The sequence below is a fragment of the Adiantum capillus-veneris genome, chromosome 3 (genome assembly GCF_014529385.1).
Source record: "Adiantum capillus-veneris isolate H3 chromosome 3, ASM1452938v2, whole genome shotgun sequence".
NCBI classification, from domain to species: domain Eukaryota; kingdom Viridiplantae; phylum Streptophyta; class Polypodiopsida; order Polypodiales; family Pteridaceae; genus Adiantum; species Adiantum capillus-veneris.
Window position 1 is genome coordinate 158,744,705 of NC_140933.1, and position 21,881 is coordinate 158,766,585.

General features: G+C 49.0%; 1 protein-coding gene across 3 annotated transcripts in view; it reads right to left on the reverse strand.

Annotated features, from left to right (window-relative positions):
• Positions 1-21,881, reverse strand: part of LOC147462054 (proteinaceous RNase P 2-like) — a 31,778-nt gene that overhangs the window by 7,887 nt on the left and 2,010 nt on the right. The gene's annotated exons all lie outside the window — the stretch shown is intronic.

Here is a 21,881-nt window from a genome sequence, read left to right on the forward strand (position 1 = left end):
TTTTGAACATTGTTTGAGAAAGTATTGTTTGAACCTTGTTTGAAATGGATGCTATCTGTTTTAAACCTGTCTTGGTGCCGATATGAAAGTTTGACTCTGATTTCAATACTAGTTTCATTGATTGGTGATTTTTACTCCCGAGTGGAGAAGTGATAAATATTGTCTTGATATTGTTTGAACCTCGCAACGACGCAGGCCGATGCCTGGGGAGCGTTTCGTTGTATGCTTGAACCTCCAAGCGACGCAGACTGCGGTCTGGGGAGCGTTTGGTTGTACAGTCCTCTGAGCTCATGGCCCGGACCTTTTTAGGTTATTTGCGGGGAGAGTGACGAGGTAGTCGTTGAGTAGCTTCATACCGCAGACCGTTTGTTTCGGGGGAGTGCTCAGCGGCGCTCTGTTGTGTCTTGTGACATGCATATGTGAGCATTTGTGTTGCATTGTGATGTGTCAATTACTGAATATTCCTAATTGGATGAGATTGCCTCGGTATGTAATTTTAGTACATCAAGACATCCGTGGAAGATCAGTACGGTCTGGGTGTGATGGCTAATTTTACTACGCCGGAATATCAAAAGTTCCGATCTGGATGAACGGAGAAGCTAACTCCTTGATCAAAATAGCCGAAAGGAGAAGCTAACTCCTTGATCAAAAGAGCAGAAAGGAGAAGCTAACTCCTTGATCAAAACAGCCCAAAGGAGAAGCTAACTCCTTAATAAAAAGAGCAAATTGATATGTCCCTCGGAATGACCCTCGGAAATTTTTGAGCTAACTTGAGTTGTTTTGCAGATATGCTATAATCGCGGACGATTACTCTGTTTCAAGAAGGGGAGATGTAACAAATTGCTGACGTGTCAAAACCTAAAGAATGGAAACCCTAATTTATGCCAGAAACCCTAACTGCTGAAACCCTAATTTTGGAAACCCTAACCCTAAAACCTGCAAACCCTAATTCTGAAAACCCTAACCCTAAAAAACTGCAAAAACCCTAAACCTAACCCTAAGGGCAGCATGGCAGTTTTCCAAAAATTGCGCTGTCATGATGATGTGGCAGGCTGTACGGATTTTCGTGATTTACGCTAGCAGCTTTTTGGCTTTGCTTTTGGACCAGAAGCTTTTAAGTTTGAAGGCTTTTTACTGTAAACTGCTTTTTAGGCCAAGGGCCTTTAAATATGAGGTTAGGGCTCATTCTCAGCATGCTTCGGTGAGAAGGTGCAGAGCGTGGAGTACTGGCTTGTATTGTGTTGATGCAATATAAAGAAATACCGAAAGGGGTGCCAAGGTTTGGGGCCAATACTCTCTGGGGTGGAATTCCGCCACTCCGTGTCGCGTGTCGTCTCTCTTTCAGTTCAGTTGTTATTGAAGTGCTAAAAGTTTGTTCAATCTGTTCGTTTCTATTGGCACGTGGTGCCCATCTTGTGACACAAGCTCAACCACAGAGGGACTCCAATGAAGTCCCCTCGCCCGACCCCGTTGAGCCCACCATTCAACTTGCTTTCTCACCGACAAAGCAAGCGAGCCTAGCCGCAGAGGTGGAAAGTCTGCAGACGACTTTCGTCATTTGCAAGATTCTCGGCACCAGACCCAGCAGAGGAGAGCTGCGTGACCTTCTCCAGGCCCGCCTTCTCGTAGAGGTGGGCAAGATCTTGGACGTCCAGTTTCTCAGACGAGGCTACTATCAGATAGAGTTTGAGACCCCCGAGATGGCGTCCAAGGTCATTGCGATGAGTCCCTTGACCATCCGAGCAGTTCGAGCCCACTTTCGACAATGGAGACATGGTTTTGACCCAGCTTCAAAAGTTTTGGTAGACGAGGTAGACCTTCCCATCTCCGTCTGCTTTTGTGGTTTGAGGAGGGAGTACCTACCACTTTTGTCCAGGTTAGGCTCAACGATTGGGACTGTCCTGGAGACACCTCGTACGGCAGCCTAAGTAGCTGCCAAGGTGGCCGGCATTCCCACGGTACGTGGGTTCGTGGTCGATGTCCGCAGGGGCCTCCGCACCAACCTGGCACTCAGAGTGGTCCCCAGGCTCCTGCCCAATAACAATGGGTTCCCACAGGGGACCGATAAAACCCTCTTCAGCAGGACGAGGTCCCTGCTCCCGCTTCCACCTCAGCCTCACCCTCGACAGACCCCCTTGCTTCTCCTCCTTGCCCTCCTTCCTCAGTCGATCCCCCTCGCTCCCCCTGCTCCCTCACCTCCCTCCACTCCAGTTCATTGCAATACTTTCCCAAGGGCGGGTGGGTATGGGCAAAGGCTGTAACAATCCCTGTGCTTTATGCCTGTCAAACTTGACCTTCTGGCATACCAAGCACCTGCACACAAACTCTTCCACATCCTTTTTGAGTCTCGGCCAAAAGAAATATCTCTCTACCCCTTTCATGGTGGTAGCAATGCCGCGATGACCCGTAATAGGCGGACAGTGGCATTCAATCATATAACCTTTTCCCTCAACAGCTCTGTAACGCACAACATGGTTTTCCTCATCAAGTAGCCATCCCGAATGGAATATCCCGCTACTATCTCCCCATCCCTTATACGTGTGAAAACATCTGCAAAATCTGGATCTGTGGCATACCGGTCGACCATATCCTCGAAGCTCCTTTGATGTATCGCGGAAATAGCCACAAGCAACGGCTTCCGAGACAAAGCATCTGCCACCAAATTCTTATGTCCCTAAACATGGACAATCTGGAAGTGAAACTGACAAGATGTTCGCCCACCGCATCTGCTTTTCCAAAAGCTGCTTCTGTGACGAGAAGTAGCAAACTCTGATGGTCTGTAAAGACAGTAAAAAATAGTAGGTAGTGCCGCCACTGAGTAAGAGCATGGATAACCGCCAAAAGCTCTCTCATAAATCTGTGTTGTCAATTCCGGCCTTGAGAACAATCAGCTCTCGTAAGCAATGACATGGCCTTCTTGCATTAAGACCGCACCCAAACTACGACCACAAGCATCACAATATACTTCAAATGACTTCTGCAAGTCTGGCAAAGTCAAAACTGGTCCCGTAGTCAATTTCTCTTTCAAAGTCTGAAAGGCGGTCACCTTTGTGGGTCCCCACGAGAAAGAGACTCCTTTCTGTGTCAAGATATGCAAAGGGGAAGCAACCTCTGCAAGCTTTCGAATGAACCGCCTGTAGTACGAACACAATCCCGAGTTTTTGGAAAACAAAAAATCGACACTCATGTCCTAAAAGACGCGCGCGCTCGCTGCTACTATGCACCCACCCTCGCTGCGCCATCGCCATCGATGCCCAGGCCCCCCCCCCCACGTGCTGCCCATTGCCTCCCTCGCGCTACCCTCAGCCCCCTGCTCGCCTATCCCCTACCGCCTGCACTCAGCCCCCGCTGCCCCCCCCCCCCCTCGCGCTGCCCTGTCCCAGCCCGTCTGCCCGCCATCAGCCCTTGCTGCCGCCGCACGCCCTCGGCCCCAGCTCTCTCGTCGCTAGCCCGCTTGCCTCAGCCAGTTCTATCTCAAACCCCCCCCCCCCCCCCCCCGAGACGGCCCGTTCGCCCGTCAATTTGGGCCATCCGCCTTGATTACTCCCTGCAAATTCGGCACCTTCGGCATTTGTTTCAACTCCTTGGAGCAGTGTTGACGCGCCCTTTTGCAGCATCCTCCCGTCGTCGTCCTCTTCTTACGCCACAGCAGTAGACACAATTGGAGGCTCCAACTTCGCCACAGAGGGACTCGCCAGAAGCCCCCTCGCCCGACCCCGCTGAGCCCACCATTCGACTTGCTCTCTCGCCTACAGAGCAAGCAAGCCTTGCCGCCGAGGTAGAGCGATTGCAGGCGACCTCGGTCATCTGCAAGATTCTCGGCACCCGACCTAGCAGAGGAGAGCTGCGAGACCTTCTCCAGGCCCGCCTTCTCGTAGAGGTGGGAAAGATTTTGGATGTCCAGATTCTCGGACGGGGGTACTATCAGATCGAGTTTGAGTCCTCCGAGATGGCGTCCAAGGTCATAGCTATGAGTCCACTGGCCATCCGAGCCTCACGTGCCCACTTTCGACAGTGGCGACATGGTTTTGACCCAGCTTCGGATGTTCTAGTAGAGGAGGCAGATATCCCCATCTCAGTCTGCTTTCCGGGTTTACGGAGAGAGTACCTACCACTTCTTTCCAGGATCGATTTCCGGGTTTACGGAGAGAGTACCTACCACTTCTTTCCGCCATTGGGACTGTCCTGGAGACACCTCGCACGGCAGCATCAGTAGCTGCCAAGGCGGCTGGCATTCCCTCAATTCAAGTTTTGGTCAGAGATACCCACACTCTCCCGAAGGTTATCCTTTTACCTCGGGTTAGTGGGGGTTGGTTTCGACAGAGTGTGGAGTACTCGGGCCTCCCGAACCAATGCTTCATTTTCCAACAAATAGGCCATCTAGCAAAGGCCTGTCCACGGAGGAGGCCACGACCTGCACCACAGCCTCAGCCCCAGCCTACCAGGGCTAGCCCGCAGCCACAGCCAGCGGCACAGCGTACAGATGCAAAGCCACCCTCCGAGCCTGGGGCCACAGCGTCAGCCTGGCACTTAGTGGCCCTCAGGTGCCTACTCAGCAGCAGTGGGTTCCCACGGGGAACCGTTTTGGTCCTCTCGAGCAGGAGGAAATCCCTACGCCAGCCTCCACCTCCGCTTCTCCCTCGACAGCCGCTCCCCCCCCCCCCCCCCCCCCCCCCAAGAGTTCCCCCCCTTTGCCTCATCCTCCCCGCCTTCTGCTCTCGTTGCCTCTCCACCTCGCCCCTCTATCTGTGTCGCCCATCCTGCCCCTCTTCTCCTCCACTCTCCCCAGCTCCCTCTCCCCCCCCTCCTGCTCGAGTTCCTCAGTCGTCTCAGGAGACTGGTCCCAGTCCGGCGGCTAGGAGATCTCTTGGCAGCGCCTTTGCCACGAGTCGCCTAGCGCGAGAGGGTCAGCCCTTCTTGCGGCCCCCTCTGCAGATTCAGACATCCTCCCTTGCAGCCATCCCTCGTGGTCTGACGAGCATTGACATCAGACACCGCTGGGACTTCTTCGACTACAGGTTCACTCGTTTTCTCGGCGATTCCGCAGCAGACCATGAGGCACCCTGTTTCAGGGTCCATGTTTTGTTCCTCGCCACTAGGGGGACAGAGGCCCTGGACTCAACAATTGGTTTCTCCTTCCCCCTATGTGGTAGGGCCGATATAGAGTGGTCCCTTGACTCAATGGTGGGATGGCTACATACACAAGTCTTAGAGTTCTCTCACCACATGGGAGAACTTGGAGTCACAAATATGCTGCAGACTTTGTGGCCATTAGCCAAGTTTGTGGTGACACCCCCAGACTCAGCAGGATGTAGGCACATTGTGGTGTACTTCTTTGCTGATACGCAGTGTTTGCCTTGCTATGTATACATTCACGAGGACTCCTGGACAGAGGAGGTTGCGTTGCGTACGGCTCGCTTTGCTTGGGCTTGGGCTAGGCACTCACTGCAGTCACGCCTATCTAGAGGACGCTTGGATGCGGATTACTCCCCATCCAAGCCTGCCTCAAAGATAGCCCGTCTTGTTGCTGCAGCAGCATCTGTTCTCTCTCGCTCCCCATGAGGATCGTCTCATAGAACGTGCAGGGACTAGGTGGGCCCCAGTTTCAGCGACAGCAGGGCCAATTGCGTCAGGAGCTTCAGCGTTGCCTTGTGGGAGGAGAGATTGATCTCCTCATGTTTCAGGAGCACCATCTGTGTGAGAGCCGCATTCAGCGTTGTGGTCAGATTTTGCATGGACGTTATGATACTTTTTGGTCAGCTGCTTTTGGACCTGGAGGCATCCAGGGAGGGGTATGTATGACTATTGCGGACTCACTGCAGCAGGCCATTGTGGGCAGAGGGATTATTGTGCCATGCAGGGCTCAGTGGATTACTATGCAGGTTCAGGGTGGCCTGGTGGGCTTCCTGAACATCTATGCGCCCAATGTGGCGAGTGCTCGTGTAGAGTTTTGGTCACAGATTGTTGAGTCTTTGCCACCACAGGCCGATCATTGGTGTATAGGAGGGGATTTCAACATGTTGGAGGACCCTTTTGACAGGATTGGTGGCAGCCATGCTACTGTGCATAGAGTCGAGTTGGCAGCTTGGGAGAGGTTTTGTATGACTTTGAGAGTCTCGGATACATGGCAGCACTCTGGTTTTGTGAGGCCCCCAGACAGTCTTACCTTCTCTAGATCGGACCGCAGAGTGGGATGAGTGAATCTATCGCGCATAGATCGCTTCTACACTAGTGACCACTTCAATGACATGGGGGGTTCCGTGGGCATCCTGGCAAGGACTTCTTCTCGGACCATGCACCAGTGATCCTGACAGTGGCAGACACGCAGAGGAGTGGGAGCACGATGCTCCGCATCCCAGAGAGGGTCTTGTTGGACTCAGCACTCAGAGAGAGGGTAGAGGCTCTCTGGACAGAGGGCATGGACAGACAGGATTCACCAACAGACAGAGTGGTGCCTAGCTCAGCTCGGCCACTTTTTTCTTCAGGAGTCTCTAACTCGCTGAGCTCCAGCGAGAGAGACGGAGCAGCGTCGACATTGCTTCACTACAGAGGCTGCAAGAGCAGCACCCAGACAGTCCATGGTTGGAGGATCAGTTACAGCAGGCTCGACAGGAGCTTGCTAGCACAGAGGAGAGGCGTCATGAGTTTGCCTTCCACCGACAGGCATCTCAGTGGACTCAGGTGGGTGACAGAGTGACTGGTGCTTTTTTTGAGACAGTGGGGCCTCGGCACTCACATGCAAAGGTCAGTCAATTGAGGAGGCCCGATGGGTCAGTTGCTTGTGAGCCCGAGGATATGCGTGCAGTCGCTACTGACTTTTACTGTGAGTTACTCTCGACTGAGCCTCAGTCACTAAGGCTCAATCAGAGCGGCAGGATGCATGCAGGGAGCAGGTTTGGGCACAGATGCCTTGTCTTGTGACAGAGGAGATGCGCCAGAGGCTAGAGATGCCACTTCACCTTGAGGAGTTGCACACAGCTCTGAGGGCCCTCCCTCGTGGTAGCTGTCCAGGAGAGGATGGGTTGACTCCTAGCTTCTTCTTGGAGTACTGGGACCTACTTGGCCCAGATCTTTGTAGTGCTTTTCAGTACATTTTGCACACAGGAGTGATGCCGGACAGCATGAGTGAGGGCTTGATCTACCTCATTCCCAAGGAGGGTGGCTCCTTGGATGAGATTCGGCAGTGGCGCCCCATCACCATCCTCAACTCAGCCTACAAAATTCTTGCCAAGGCTCTGAGTTTGAGGATTCAGCCACTTCTAGAGAGCCTTATACATGGGACTCAGACAGGTTTTGTCAAGGAACGCAATATCCTTGACAACATCTTTACTTTTTGGGAGGCTTCTACTTTGGCACGGCTCCGTGGTGAGGACCTTGTGATTCTTCTTCTCGATTTTGAGAAGACCTACGACCGAGTTGACTGGGACTTTCTAGAGGGCACTCTTTGGAGGATGGGCTTCTCAGATGCTTGGATCAGAGGGGTGTCAGCTTTGTACAGACAGGCTCACAGTCAGGTGCTTTTGGCAGGGGGGAGAGGTGAGCGCTTCATGCTCACACGCTCGGTCAGACAGGGCTGTCCTCTGGCCCCCTTTCTCTTTCTGTTCTATGCGGAGGCGATGAGCAGATTTTTGGTGTCACAGCAGGTTGGTCTGAGGGGCTTAGCACTCCCTATTCGGGGAGAGGAGCTACTGGACGCTGAGTTTGCCGATGATTCAGCCTTGTACTTAGATGGCCAGGAGGCCAATCTTCACAGATGTGAGCAGGCTCTGGAGACCTTCTGTAGTGCATCCGACGCACTGATCAACTGGAAAAAGACAGTGGCTTTCTCGGTTGGTAGTGCTCCTATGCCAGATTGGATGCCAGGAGAGGGTTTCAGGTGGATTCCCCCAAGGACTGCAGCTCGATACTTGGGTTGTCAGGTTGGTTTGGACTTGTCTCCCGAGCAGCAGATTGCTCCTCTTCTCCTGTCCATCAGGAGAAAGCTGTTACATTGGAGCTCAGCACGTCTGTCGTCGTTGGCTGGTAGAATAGTAGTTGCCAACCAGGTGCTGCTGGCGACTATGTGGTAGGTACATCACTTCCTGCTGAATCTTCTCGAGTTCTTGTATCAACCAGGTAGAGAGGCTGATCAGGAACTTCCTTTGGTCAGGACGTGACACTCAGATGGCCCGAGCCAAGGTGGCTTGGTCGGTCATCACGCTTCCTTGTTCTCAGAGAGGGCTTGGGATCATTGATCCAGCATAGCAAAGCAGAGCCCTTCTAGGGAAGTTCATAGTAAGAGGACTTCTTCCAGGTGAGGAGCCCTGGAAGGAGTTCTTGTTGCAGAGGCTTCGTTCCAGGGTGCCTCAGTCAGGAGGCCCTTGGCAACCTTCGACCAGATGGATCTTTACAGAGATGCGCCGAGTTGGTTTGAGCAGGAGACTGGAGGACCGCTTCCCTGTGAGTTTGCTTCGTTCTTGGGAGCTCTTACAGCGTGGCCTAGAGCAGCGACAGCCGATGTGCACGGAGGAGCACCTACGGCAGCCCCTCGTCTGGAACCCCATGGTTAGCACTCAGAGAGGCCACTTGGTTGGTAGTCGACCGCATGTTTCCTGGGGTCCCATGGCAGCAGGTCCAGCGCGCTCTCTAGGTGACTGGCTAGAGTTCACAGGTTTGACAGAGGAGATACAGGGTTACCAGCTGCAGGGCATGAGAGGGGTGCAGAGCATGTGTCAGGACATCTCAGAGTCAGTTCCAGCTGAGTGGCTCACGTGACACCAGCGTAACCGCGAAACGTTTCACCCTGAAACGTGGTGTTTCACCACGAAACGTTTCAGTCCAAAATTAGAGCACAGTGAAACGTGAGACCGAAAAGTGTGTTTAGCAACTTTGAAACTAAAACTGCGGTAACTTGTTGTTAGTGAAACGGCTTGTGTTTCATTTGCTGAGCGAAATGTTTCAAGGCCCGAAACGTTTCACCTGTCCCGACCTATCGAAACGCGTTTCATGGTGACGCTGCTCACGTCTCTCGAGCCAGTAGCACCCCGGTGGATGGGAGCCTTCACACGACTCGAGGTTCTCATTTCAGTCAGGGCCTGCTCAGAGACAATCCTAGCCCTGTTCTTCGAGCTTCAGGGTGGGGGACGATTACAGCGAGTTGCAGTAGAGGCCCCGCAGGTAGCAGAGTGTTGTTTTCAGAGGATCCGAGTTGTGGGCATCTGTGGGAGGACTTGCGTCATAGACCCTGACCCAGCAGCTCTTGAGACTGGTCACCGGAGGCTTTGGGCTTGGGAGTGCTGTCCACTGGCACGAGTACAGTGGGATCCTGGTGAGTGGCTATGGAGGGACCCCTTCTCTTCTGCAGACCACCCAGGAGTCCCCTTCTTTCAGTACACTGTTCGGCTTGGACGTCATATACTCGCAGCACACATATAGGCCCTCCCAGCTGCAGCACGTCATTGGCAGGAGGAGGGCCTCACAGTCGAGTTCTTGGCAGCCTTTTGGCAGAGGCTGTGGGACTCCAGACAGCCGAGGCGTGTCACTTTGTTTTAGTGGCTGGTTGCACACAGAGCTACAGCTGTAGGGAGTTGGCTTGTGCATAGTGGTCTCTCAACCGCATGTGCAGCCTGTGACCAGTTGGTGGAGAGTCAGCGTCATTGTCTTTGGGACTGTCCCTTGGCCCAGCAGGTGTGGCTACAAGTTCTTCGGCTGATGCCTACTCTCTCCACGGCTAGACAGTACACTTGGGGGGCAGCGGCTTGGTCCACTCTCACGGGCCCGGCACTTCAGTTTGAGCTATCTTCCACCAGCAGGATGATAGTGATACAGGGGGGGCGACCTAACACTCCAACCTGCTACAAAGCTTACTCCTCAGGAGTAGTGCAGTGAGAGAGAGGAGTGTTGGGAGCTCATCAGTGGCCTGACACTCTGGTTCATCTGGCGGGCCCGCTGTTTCAGCATTTTTGAGGCACGCTCTGTGCCACCAGCAGAGACTGTTCGTGACTTTTGGCTAGAGCTGATCCATACTCTCAGAGGACAGCTAGAGGGACTACAGGGCAGCTCCGACCGCATGCGAGGGCGCCGCGAGGCTTTCCTTCGACTCTGGAGCCCTGGGCCTTTCTTCACCAGTGTCCAGGGTGTGCTCAGATGGCACTACCAACCACCTGTGTGGCTCTTCCCTCCTCCCATCTCTTGATTTAGCCTCATTGTATATATGTTGTTCTTTCATTGGGAGAGTCTCCCCATCATGTTTGATGTAGTCCTCTCTTGCAGAGATGGTTGTAGCCCTACGGGCCGTTTTCATTAACTAATAGAAGGATCCTTTTCTCAGGAAAAAAAAAAAAAGTACGAACACAATCCCAAGAAGCTTCTAACTTCATGGACATTCTTCAAATCGGGCCAATCACGAATAGTCTCTATCTTGGCCGGATCCATCTGCACTCCTACAGCTAAGACAATGTGTCCCAAAAAGTGTATCTCTGGTAGGAAAAATTCACTTTTCTTTGCATTAATCACTAACTTGTGATCTCGTAATGCCTGAAAGACCTGAAGCAGATGATCTTTATGTTCTGCCTCATTCTTGGAGAAAACAATGATATCGTCAAAGAAAGTGCCAAGAAATAGACTGTACTCTCGAAAACTCATGTCCATCATTAGATTAAATGTCGCAGGAGCATTAGGCCAAAAGGCATCACCAAAAAATCAAATAACCCAAAAGTCGTCCGAAAGCCTGTCTTGTAGACATCTCCTCGCGCGATTCTGATCTGATGATATCCACTCTACAATCAATCCTGCTAAAACACAAGGATCCCTATAATCTGTCGAGTATATCATCGATCCTAGAAATCGGAAATCTGTTCTTGATGGTGATTTTGTTGAGAGCTCTATAATCGATGCACATTCTCCAAGATCCGTCTTTTTTTAAAACCAACAACACTAGAGAGCAACACGGTGAAATACTAGGCTGGACAAGACCCTTTTCCAAGAGGTCTTTCACTTGGTTCATAATCTCTTCGTTCTGTGCTCGGCTCACACAATAAGGTGGCCGCTTCTGTGGTGTGCTTCTAGGTATCATATCAATGGTATGATCTTCAAGACGAGCACGTGGTAACTCGCCTGGCAGGCCATCTGAGAAGCAATCGGCATGAGAGTGGAGAAAATCTTGGCGTTCTTTATCAAGTTCAGACATATTTGTCCTATCCTCATCACTCAACTCTTTTAAAAAGATCGAGTAAACAAACAGACTGGATTTCATTAACTTTGAAATGGCCGAAGCGGATACAAAAGAGATAGACTCGCCCTTAAGTTTAATGTCAAGTACAATGGTTCTGCCCTTCTCTGTGGTCAATGTTGCTTTCCTCGCCCCATAGTCGACCACGGTGTTGTTCTTGTGGTACCAGGGAATTCCCAAGAGAATATCACAACCTTCCAAAGGCATTATGTAAAAGTCCTCATGTCCCAAATACCCCTCACAATGCAACCGTTTGCCAATGACAAGCGTAATGGCTACGTCCCTGCCGGGTGCCGCTAGAACTCCCTCCGCAAGCGGTCCCATCCGATCGGGAGTGATCTCGTGTAATAGACTTGGACACTCCAAGTCAAGAATCAACCGCGACAGCACCAAATAACCACTTCAAAACAATTCACAGATCACAATAGATTTGCACTGGCCCGGCGGAGTTCCGTGCCTAGAGATATTGGCCCCAAAGACTGGCGCCCCTTTCGGTATTTCTTTTTATATTAATCAATCATCAAAGTACAAAAGAGCGGTTAGGGTTTCACTCTCAGACTCTGCGTCCAGATGCCCTGAGAAGTGAGGCCCTCACCACTAATTTAAAGGTTACAAGGGATGCCCAAAAGCAGAGCCCCAAAAGCTTCAAATCAAAAAGCAATTGCTCTCTCTCTCTCACAGAGAGTCAAAACATGAAAGCAAAAGCATTCTCTCTCTCTTTCTCATTTAAGTAGAGAAAAAGCGAAATTTGCGTCGCTCATCATTTTCCAAAAAAATATATATATATTATTATTAATAATCAGCCTCCGCAATTTCTGGAAATTAGGGTTTTTGGCAAAAATTAGGGTTTGCAAGAATTTTAGAGTTTTTGCTGTCCGCCACCTCATCACTTTGTGACATACCCCCCTCTTGAAAGCATTGTAATCGACCGCGATTACGCCTGCCAAACCGACAAAAGCCATAAACCGTCTTAGCAGACACTCACTGTTAGTACCTACGTACTGGGAACACACATCTAGCACATGTACAAAATCGACAGTCACATCACACGACATCACAAGACATCACCAGACATCACATGACATTAAACATTCATTCGGATCTTAGACCATGATTTATCGGCAATGTAGCTAGCAATCACATCTAGGTCCAATCGGGACCTCAACAATGTCCGATTGACTAACCCCTATTGCAACCATGTCTATTCGAGATCAATCAGACCAAAATGCTGTAGTCATTTCGGCTATCAGTTCCTGCACTCACAAGAAGTCAAGAACAAATCAGTATCATAATCAGGAATTCCATTTCATAAAGTCATCCAGCAGAATACTATCAGTTCTCAGTATCCCTCAAGCCCAAAGAGACATCAGTGACTTTAGTATCAAAATCGAGGCATCTGTTGACAAAGGAGTGGAGTGACTCCCCTCTTGTGCATCCCACTGCACCAGATCTCCTGCCAAGCTGAATTCTGGGTTCCGTTTGGAGTAGACTATGCTAAACCAAAACATCGAGGTAAAGTTTCACAATCCGAGGAGTATCTGCTAGGTCCTCCTCCTCCATCCACTTCGCATCAAATGCAGGAAAGTTCTTGAACTTAACCAAGAACCGCCTTCGGACTTTACCTTTCTTCGTATCATTATGTGCCAAAATCTGTTCAGGAACAAGGATCTCCTCGTTTTCTTCCACTTTGGGTTGCTCATCAGGCTCCCCATCATCAGGCACATCACCCTTAACAGGTTTCAAGAGACTCACATGCAATGCATTGTGAATCCTCCAAGTATCTGGCAGTTTCAATCGGAAGGAGACGTCATTTATCTTGTCAGTAATCTGGAAAGGTCCGTAGTATCACATACTCAAAAGTAAGAGCACCCAATCATCCTCCTTCAGTTTCCAATCGCGACGATAGCGATCCGCTGCCTTTTTCTGTCGTTCTTGAGACTCGTGCAAAGTCTCGCGAACCTTGGCAAAAGCCGTATCCAAATCTCGCAAATATTCGTCCGCTTCAAATTTCTAATCTTTCGTGCTCAGGAAGGATGAAACCTTCGTAGCAGTTTCAACAATCTCACATGGCGTCTTCCCCGTCGAAGAGTGTATCGTGTTATTGTAGGCAAATTCCACCAAAGGTAAGTTCTTTTCCCATTGAGTCTTCTGATGCGAGATACAAGACTTCAATAAATCTAAAATCACTGAATTGGCAATCTCAGATTGCCCGTCAGTCTGCAAGTGGAACGATGACGAGAACTGCAACTGCGTGCCAATGTTCTCCCAAATTGCCTTCCAAAACCAACTCATAAATCTGGGGTCTCTGTCGGAGAGAATTGTCTCAGACGTGCCATGTAATCGGAAAATCATCGTGATCATTCTGTATTCTCGGGAGATCAAAAAAATGAAATCCATTTCAATATTTTCCCAAGGGCGGGTGGGTATGGGTAAAGGCTGTAACAATCCCTGTGCCTTATGCCTGTCAAACTTGACCTTCTGGCATACCAAGCAACTGCACACAAACTCTTCCACATCCTTCTTCAGTCTCCGCCAAAAGAAATCTCTCTCTACCCCTTTCATGGTGGTAGCAATGCCGCGGTGACCCGTAAAAGGTGGACAGTGGCAATCAGTCATAACCTTTTCCCTCAACGGTTGTGTAACGCACAACATAGTCTTTTTCATCAAGTAGCCTTCCCGAAGGGAGTATCCCCGAAGGGAGTATCCAGCTACTGTCTCCCCATCCTGTATCCGTGTGAAAATATCTGCAAAATCTGTATCTGTGGCACACTGATCGACCATATCCTCGAAGCTCCTATGATGTATCGCGGAAATAGCCAGAACCAACGGTTTTCGAGACAAAGCATCTACCACCACATTCTTCTATCCCTGCACATGGACAATCTGGAAGTGGAACTGTGACAAGATGTTCACCCACCGCATCTGCTTTTCCGAAAGCTGCTTCTGTGACAAGAAGTAGCGCAAACTCTGATGGTCTGTAAAGACAGTAAAATCCGCTCCGAGTAGGTAATGCCGCCACTGAGTAAGAGCGTGGATAACCGCCAAAAGCTCTTTCCCATAGATCTGTGCTGTCATCTCCGGCCTAGAGAACAAACGGCTCTCGTAAGCTATGACATGGCCTTCTTGCATCAAGACCGCACCCAGACTACGACCACAAGCATCACAAAATACTTCAAATGACTTTTGCAAGTCCGGCAAAGTCAAATCTGGTCCTGTAGTGAATTTCTCTTTCGATGTCCGAAAGGCAGTCACCTCTGTGGGTCCCCACGAAAAAGGTACTCCTTTCTGTGTCAAGGTATCCAAAGGGGAAGCAACCTCTGCAAACTTTCGTATGAACCGCCTGTAGTACGAACACAGTCCCAAGAAGCTTCTAACTTCATGGACATTCCTCAAATCGGGCCAATCACAGATAGTCTCTATCTTGGCCGGGTTCATCTGCACTCCTGTTGTTGACACAATGTATCCCAAAAAAATGTATCTCTGGTAGGAAAAATTCACTTTTCTTAGCATTAATCACTAATGTGTGATCTCGTAATGCCTGAAAGACTTGAAGCAGATGATCTTTGTGTTCTGCCTCATTCTTGGAGAAAACAATGATGTCGTCAAAGAAAGTGCCAACAAATAGCCTGTACTCTCGAAAAATCATGTCCATCATCCGGTTAAATGTCGCAGGAGCATTGGTTAAGCCAAAAGGCATCACCAAAAACTCAAATAACCCAAAAGTCGTCCGAAAAGCTGTCTTGTAGACATCTCCTGGCGCTATCCTGATCTGATGATATCCACTCTTCAAGTCAATCCTGCTAAAGCACGAGGATCCCTGTAACCTGTCGAGTATATCATCGATCCTAGGAATCGGAAATCTGTTCTTGATGGTGATTTCGTTGAGAGTGCTATAATTGATGCACATTCTCCAAGATCCGTCTTTCTTCAAAACCAACAACACTGGAGAGCAATACGGTGAAGTACTAGGCTGGACAAGACCCTTTTCCAAGAGGTCTTTCACTGAGTTCATAATCTTTCCATTCTGTACTCGGCTCACACGATAAGGTGGCCGATTCGGTGGCGTGCTTCCAGATATCAGATCAATGGTATGATCTTCAGGCCCTCTCAAAAGCAATCGGCATGAGCGTGGAGAAAAAAATCTTGGCGTTCTTTTCTTCAGGTCAAAACATATTCAACCTTTATCCATCGTTCAGTTCTCCCAAAAGAATGAGTAAGAAAACTGAAGTTCATCAAGTACAATCTCTAAGCCCTTCATTTATCAAAGTCGCTTTCTCGACCCGGTAGTCAACCACGGCGTAGTTCTTGTGGTACCAAGGGATCCCGAGTAGAACGTCACTCGCATGCCTTGAACACCCCTATCATTGCAAACAAAGTTTGCCAATGCTCGGTGTAATGGCAACATCCCATCCGGGTGCCAGTCGAACTACCTCCGCATGTGGCGTCAGTCTGTCGGGCGTAGTTCCAAATCGAGCCGCCAATTCCAAGTGAAAAGAAGTTGGCCTTGGCTCCTTCAAAAGAGCTTCCTGATCCTTCACTTTGCCCCGAAAGCGGCAAAGTTTGTACTTTCATTCATTAGATTCGGTGCAGGTTCCACGCCATGTGGTACCAGTTCTGCTTTTCTATCTGCCTTTTCTGCCACATTCCTCAGCTGCTCTCGAACTCTCAGACCTGTCGTCGTCTTTATCATTCTGTTCTTTCTGTGCCTTATCAGGGCACTTCGCGGAAATATGTCCATGTTCCCCGCATCCAAAGCACTTCCCCTCTCTCATGAAGGGAGCTCTCTCCTCAGGAGTAAGCTTGGGTCGTGCATCCTTTTTTTTTCTCTGGGTTGCTCTTTTTCATTCTTCTTTCATTCCCAGAAGTCTGTTCGGCTCGTTGTGTCATGGCCTCATCTGTGGGGTAGGTCAGACTGCCAGAGTGAATGGCAAAGCCCCGCTTCGCATGACTCATCAACTCCTAAATAGAAGCTGACTTCTGTTCCAAGCAGTGATCTCGGATCTCTGTAGGTAGACCCAAGGTAAACCGCTCAATCTGTTCTCTGAATGAGATCTTCTTGAATGAAGAGGCGGGTAGAAAAGAGCTCCAGAATCTTTCACAATAAGCATTGATTGTATCTTTCTTGGTCATCCGAAGATGGTTCCAAGCAGCTCGTATATCTCGTTCATATTCTTGCGTCAACCAAGAAGAAATAAAAAGCTTCTTAAATTTCAGCCATTTAACTGGCGCAGTCTTGTTTAAAAGAAGCGTGGACCACCAAGTACGAGCATTCCTCTTAAAGTAAGAGGCAGCTCTCTGAATCTTGGAGTGCTCTGAATAGCGTCCTCCCACGAAAGCGATGTCAAACTGCTGAAAAAAGACACAGCCTTCGAAGCATCCGAGTATCCTGAAAAAGTATCAAACTTGATCGAGTGGCCACCTTCCTTAAACTCTCCGACTTTCTTGCTTTTATCTTCGAGAAAGTCATACTGGTTGGCTTTGTAAAAATTCTTCTTGTTCGCATAAAACTTTCCGTCATCGGAATCTGAGCTGTCTGTAGACGAGTCCTCAATAGAACTGTCAGTCTCTGGGTGAGATGTAGCCTTCTTTGCCTTTTTCTTGCCCTTTCCGAAGCTTTGTGTCTTGCTTCGCTTTTTGCTTTTTCTGTCTTCTTCGCTCTAATCCGAGGAGCTAGAAGAACTGTCAGAAGAAGAAGAAGAAGAACTGGGTACTCCTTCAAATCGAACACGCTTCTTCCGTTTCTTTGCCTTGTCAAATGTCAACCGACGACCCAAATATCCCGGGAAGTCAGTGCCTTTCTTCTGCTTTTTGCCGTGCTTTTTGCCTTTCTTTTGCACGTCGAAAAGTTGAGCAATCCGTGCATCAACCACGGTCTCTAGTTCCTTCTCCGTATATTTCTTGGAGGCAGAAGGTTTCTTGAGAGCGGGTTTCGGGAGTGGTGTTGTGGTTCTCTGCCACTCCGTCTGTACCTCTTCCAAAGAGGTCTCGTTCATATATTTTGCCATCTTCGGGTCCTTGGCAAAATTGAGCATCATCTTTGTTGCAACGCCAATCAATTGACGACGCTCCATCTCTCTTTGCTCCGCCTGAGTAGGCCGAGGCGGGCCATACTCTCTGTCTGAATCTTCGTTGTGATCCCAGCCCGCATCTCCAGATGCAGAAGGAGTCGACTGATCATTGCCTGAAGCCATAGGTGCCGCGGAAAAAAATTCGGGGATCGGATTTCCCATAGAAGAGAAATCGGCCGTGCTCTGATACCACTGTAACAGACTTAGACACTCCAAGTCAAGAATCAACCGCGACAGCACCAAATAACCACTTCAAAACAATTCACAGATCACAATAGATTTGCACTGGCCCGGCGGAGTTCCGTGCCTAGAGATATTGGCCCCAAAGACTGGCGCCCCTTTCGGTATTTCTTTTTATATTAATCAATCATCACAGTACAAAAGAGCGGTTAGGGTTTCACTCTCAGACTCTACATCCACATGCCCTGAGAAGTGAGGCCCTCACCACTAATTTAAAGGTTACAAGGGATGCCCAAAAGCAGAGCCCCAAAAGCTTCAAATCAAAAAAGCAATTGCTCTCTCTCTCTCACAGAGAGTCAAAACATGAAAGCAAAAGCATTCTCTCTCTCTTTCTCATTTAAGTAGAGAAAAAGCGAAATTTGCGTCGCTCATCATTTTCCACCAAAAAAAAAAAAAATCCGCCTCCGCGATTGCTGGAAATTAGGGTTTCTGGCAAAAATTAGGGTTTGCAGGAATTTTAGGGTTTCTGACAGAAATTAGGGTTTTTGTTGTCCGCCACGTCATCACTTTGTGACATCTCGAGCCGTGTCGCCAATTCCGGTGAAACGAAGTTGGCCTTGGCTCCTCCATCAAAGAAGATCAGGGCTTCTTGGTCTTTCACTTTGCACCAAGCTTGGCAAAGTTCTGTACTCTCGTCCAACGTACTGGGATCAATACCCACGCAATCTGGAACCAGTCTTGTTTTCATCTTGCCTTTTCTTCTACGTTCCTCAGCTGCTCTCGAACTCTGAGGCCTTTCGTCGTCCTTGTCATTCTGTTCTTTTTGTGCCTTTCTTTTTAGGGCACTTCACGGAGATATGTCCGGTTTCCCCACTTCCCCTCCCTGATGAAGCGAGCCCGCTCGTGAGGAGTAAGCTTGGGTCGTGCATCTTTCTTTTCTAAGTTGCTCTTTCTCTTTCTACTTTCATTATCGAAGTCTGTTCAGCTCTTTATGTCATGATCTCATAGGAGGGGTCAGCCAGACTACCAGAGTGGATGGCAAAACCCCATTTTGCATGACTCGTTAACTCCTTAATAGAAGCTGACTTCTATTCCAAGCAGTGATCTCAAATCTCTGTAGGTAGACCCAAGGTAAACCGCTCAATCTGTTCCTTGAACGAGATGTTCTTAAATGAAGAGGCGGGTAGAAAAGAGCTCCAGAAGCTCTCGCAATAAGCGTTCACTGATCCTTCTTGGTCATCCGAAGATGGTTCCAAGCAGTTCGTATATCACGTTCATACTCTCGAGTCAACCAAGAAGAAATAAAAAGCCTCTTGAATTTCAGCCATTTAATTGGCGCAATCTTGCTTAATAGAAGCGTGGACCACCAAGTTCAAGCATTCCCCTTAAAGTAAGAGGCAGCTCTCCAAATCTTAGAGTGCTCTGAGTAACGTCCTCCCGCGAAAGCAATGTCAAACTGTTGTACAAAAGACAAAGCCTTCGAAGCATCTCTATAACCAGAAAACGTGTCAAATTTAATTGATTGTCCACCTTCGTTAAACTCTTGGACTTTCTTGCTTTTGTCTTCCAGAAAGTCATACTGGTTGGCTTTGTAAAAATTCTTCTTCTTTGCATAAAAGTTGCTCCCATTAGAGTCTAAACTGTCTGTAGACGAGTCCTCTGTAGAACTGTCACTCGCGGAGCAAGATTCAAAATTCTTTGCCTTTTTCTTGCCCTTTCCGAAGCGTTGCTTCTTGCTTCGCTTTTTGCCTTTTCGGTCTTCTTCGCTCGAGTCAGATGAGCTAGAAGAACTGTCAAAAGAAGAAGAAGAAGAAGAATTGGGTACTTCTTCAAATCCAACACGCTTCTTCTGTTTCTTTGCCTTTTCAAGTGACGACCCAAATAGCCCGGGGAGTCAATGCCTTTCTTCTGCTTTTTGCCGTGCTTTTCAGCTTTGTTTTGCGCGTCAAAAAGCTGAGCAATAATTCCTTCTCTGTATACTTCTTGGAAGCAGGAGGTTTCTTGAGAGCGGGTTTTGAGGTGTGGTTTTCTGCCACTGAGCGTGCACTTCTTCCAAAGAGGTCTTGCTCATATATTTTGCCATTTTCGAGTCCTTGGCAAAATTAAGCATCATCTTTGTTGCGTCGCCGATCAATCGTTGACACTCCGCCTGAGTAGGCCGAGGCGGATGCAGAGGGAGTCGACTGATCTTTGCCTGAAGCCATAGGTGCCGCAGAAAAAAAAATTGGGATCGGATTTCCCGTAGAAGAGAAATCGGTCGTGCTCTAATACCACTGTAACAGACTTGGACACTCCAAGTCAAGAATCTACCGCGACAGCACCAAATAACCACTTCAAAACAGTTCACAGTTCACAATTTTATTCGACACTGGCCCGATGGAATTCCGTGCCTAGAGATAATGACCCCAAAGACTGGCGTCCCTTTAGGTATTTCTTTTGTATTAATCTGAGTTCAAAGTACAAGACTGCGGGCAGACGCTCACACTCAGACTCTGATGCTCTAAGTTGTGAGAGGCCTGCTCACATATTTAAAGTTATAAGGGATGCCAAAACCAGAGCCCCAAAGGCTTCTTGCTTTCCACAAGCTCTCTAAGCCAATAGAAAAATAAAGCAAGGGTTTTCTCTCTCTCCCCCCCTCTCTCTCTCTCTCTCTCTTGCTTAATAAAATAAAGCAAAAGGCTTTTCTCTCTCTCCCAATATGCGTAGGAAAAAGCAACATCCCAAAAGCTGTCAAAAAAAATTGTCGCCCTGCTGCCGGAAATCATGCCGAAATTCGCGGGGGTCCGTGCAGCTGCCACATGTCAGCTCTGCCATGTCAATAAATTAGGGTTTCTGGTTTTCTGCAGTTAGGGTTAGGGTTTCCTGCAGAGGGTGTGTGTGTATAGCGAACAGCCACGTCATCACTTTGTGACAAATTTGCCCTACCTCGTTCCCAACAAAAGTCACTTAAAAGTAATGAGTGAAAATTGGCTAAAATAGGGAAAATAGGTCTATGCACTGTAAAAATGCTCCTGATGGGTTCTGATGGTCATGTTGTGTGCAACCAGAGGATATGTATCTACTCTAAGTGCCTGGAATGCACGGTCTGCGAACAGACTCACAAAAGTGCCAGAACACTTCCTAATCTAATTGAACTGAATCCATGTCATGAAGTAGCTTGTCCACGTACACATAGGGTTAGATGTGCACGTGACACTGCCACACCTTTGACTGGCGTGGACGGTGAGGTGGATGTCGGACTCGCAAGTGAAGCCTCCTCCCCACGGAGATTGTGTACTCAAAAAAGGATAAGAGGGGCTCCATCATCACTCCACGAAGGCCAGTGCCACTCTCAAGGATCCTAGTCCAGCTAAACAAGGGGCTTGCCCTGCCAAATCCATAGTCTCCAATGTGGAGCTTCCTCAGTAGTGAAAACAGGGTCGACACATGATCTCCTTTGGAAAGAGCCTACCACTCTAACAAGCTGCCAATGGACACTCAACTGTTGATCAAGTGAAACCTCACCCTGAAATCCAGTCTGACATGACGTCCATGATGGCCAGTCTCAGCGATGCTAAAGACTAGTCCCCTGCTGAGCAACAATCAGGGCTCCTGAGAGGGGATCAAAGTACACCCATCATCCTTGATGAGAATCCAATCTGATGTGACGTCCATGATGGCCAATCTCAGCGATGCTAAAGACTAGTCCCTTGTTGAGCAACAATCAAGGCTCCTAAGAGGAGATCAAAGTACACCCACCATCCTTGATGAGAAGGTAAAGGAGTTTGTCCCTCGATGAAGGAATGCCAATAGGGTGGAATGGCTTCATCAATCTCTCTCATATGGGCAGCAACCCCTTAACGGATCCCGCAGGTTGCTCCGATAACCTGTGCCCCAACCAAGGAAGCATCTAACCAACGGCGTAAAGAGCTTGCTCGCCCATCATCCCATCCAACCCAAACCCGATTGGATTTAGGAATCAGTGCTAAACAGCATACAGGCATAGCTCGACAGGGTGAATGTGCTTGATATACGCCCTAAGAACACACACAACAATGGCCACTATATGCGAAGAAACCCTAGGCTCCTAGGCACGCACATGAAAACGGCCAACCATGTAAGAAGAAACCCTAGGCTCCTAAGCCCACACACGACAATGGCCAACCATTTACAAAGAAACCGTGGGCTCTTAGGCGCAAACACAACAATGTAAGCAAGGAACCCTAGGCTCCTAGCCCCTTTAAATCGTGCATGCTCGGAGATGTCCTCTCTGCTAACATGGAGTGGGCATGTATCCAAGAAGATGATCGTATTATGGCAGTGTACTTGTGCTTCTTCAAGGACACTAAAAGTCTCGACATTCAGACACACAAGCAGAGTATCTTGCTGAAGTTTAGAGGGAAAAACTTGAATTCTCTACTTAACCTTACCTGACTATAATTAAA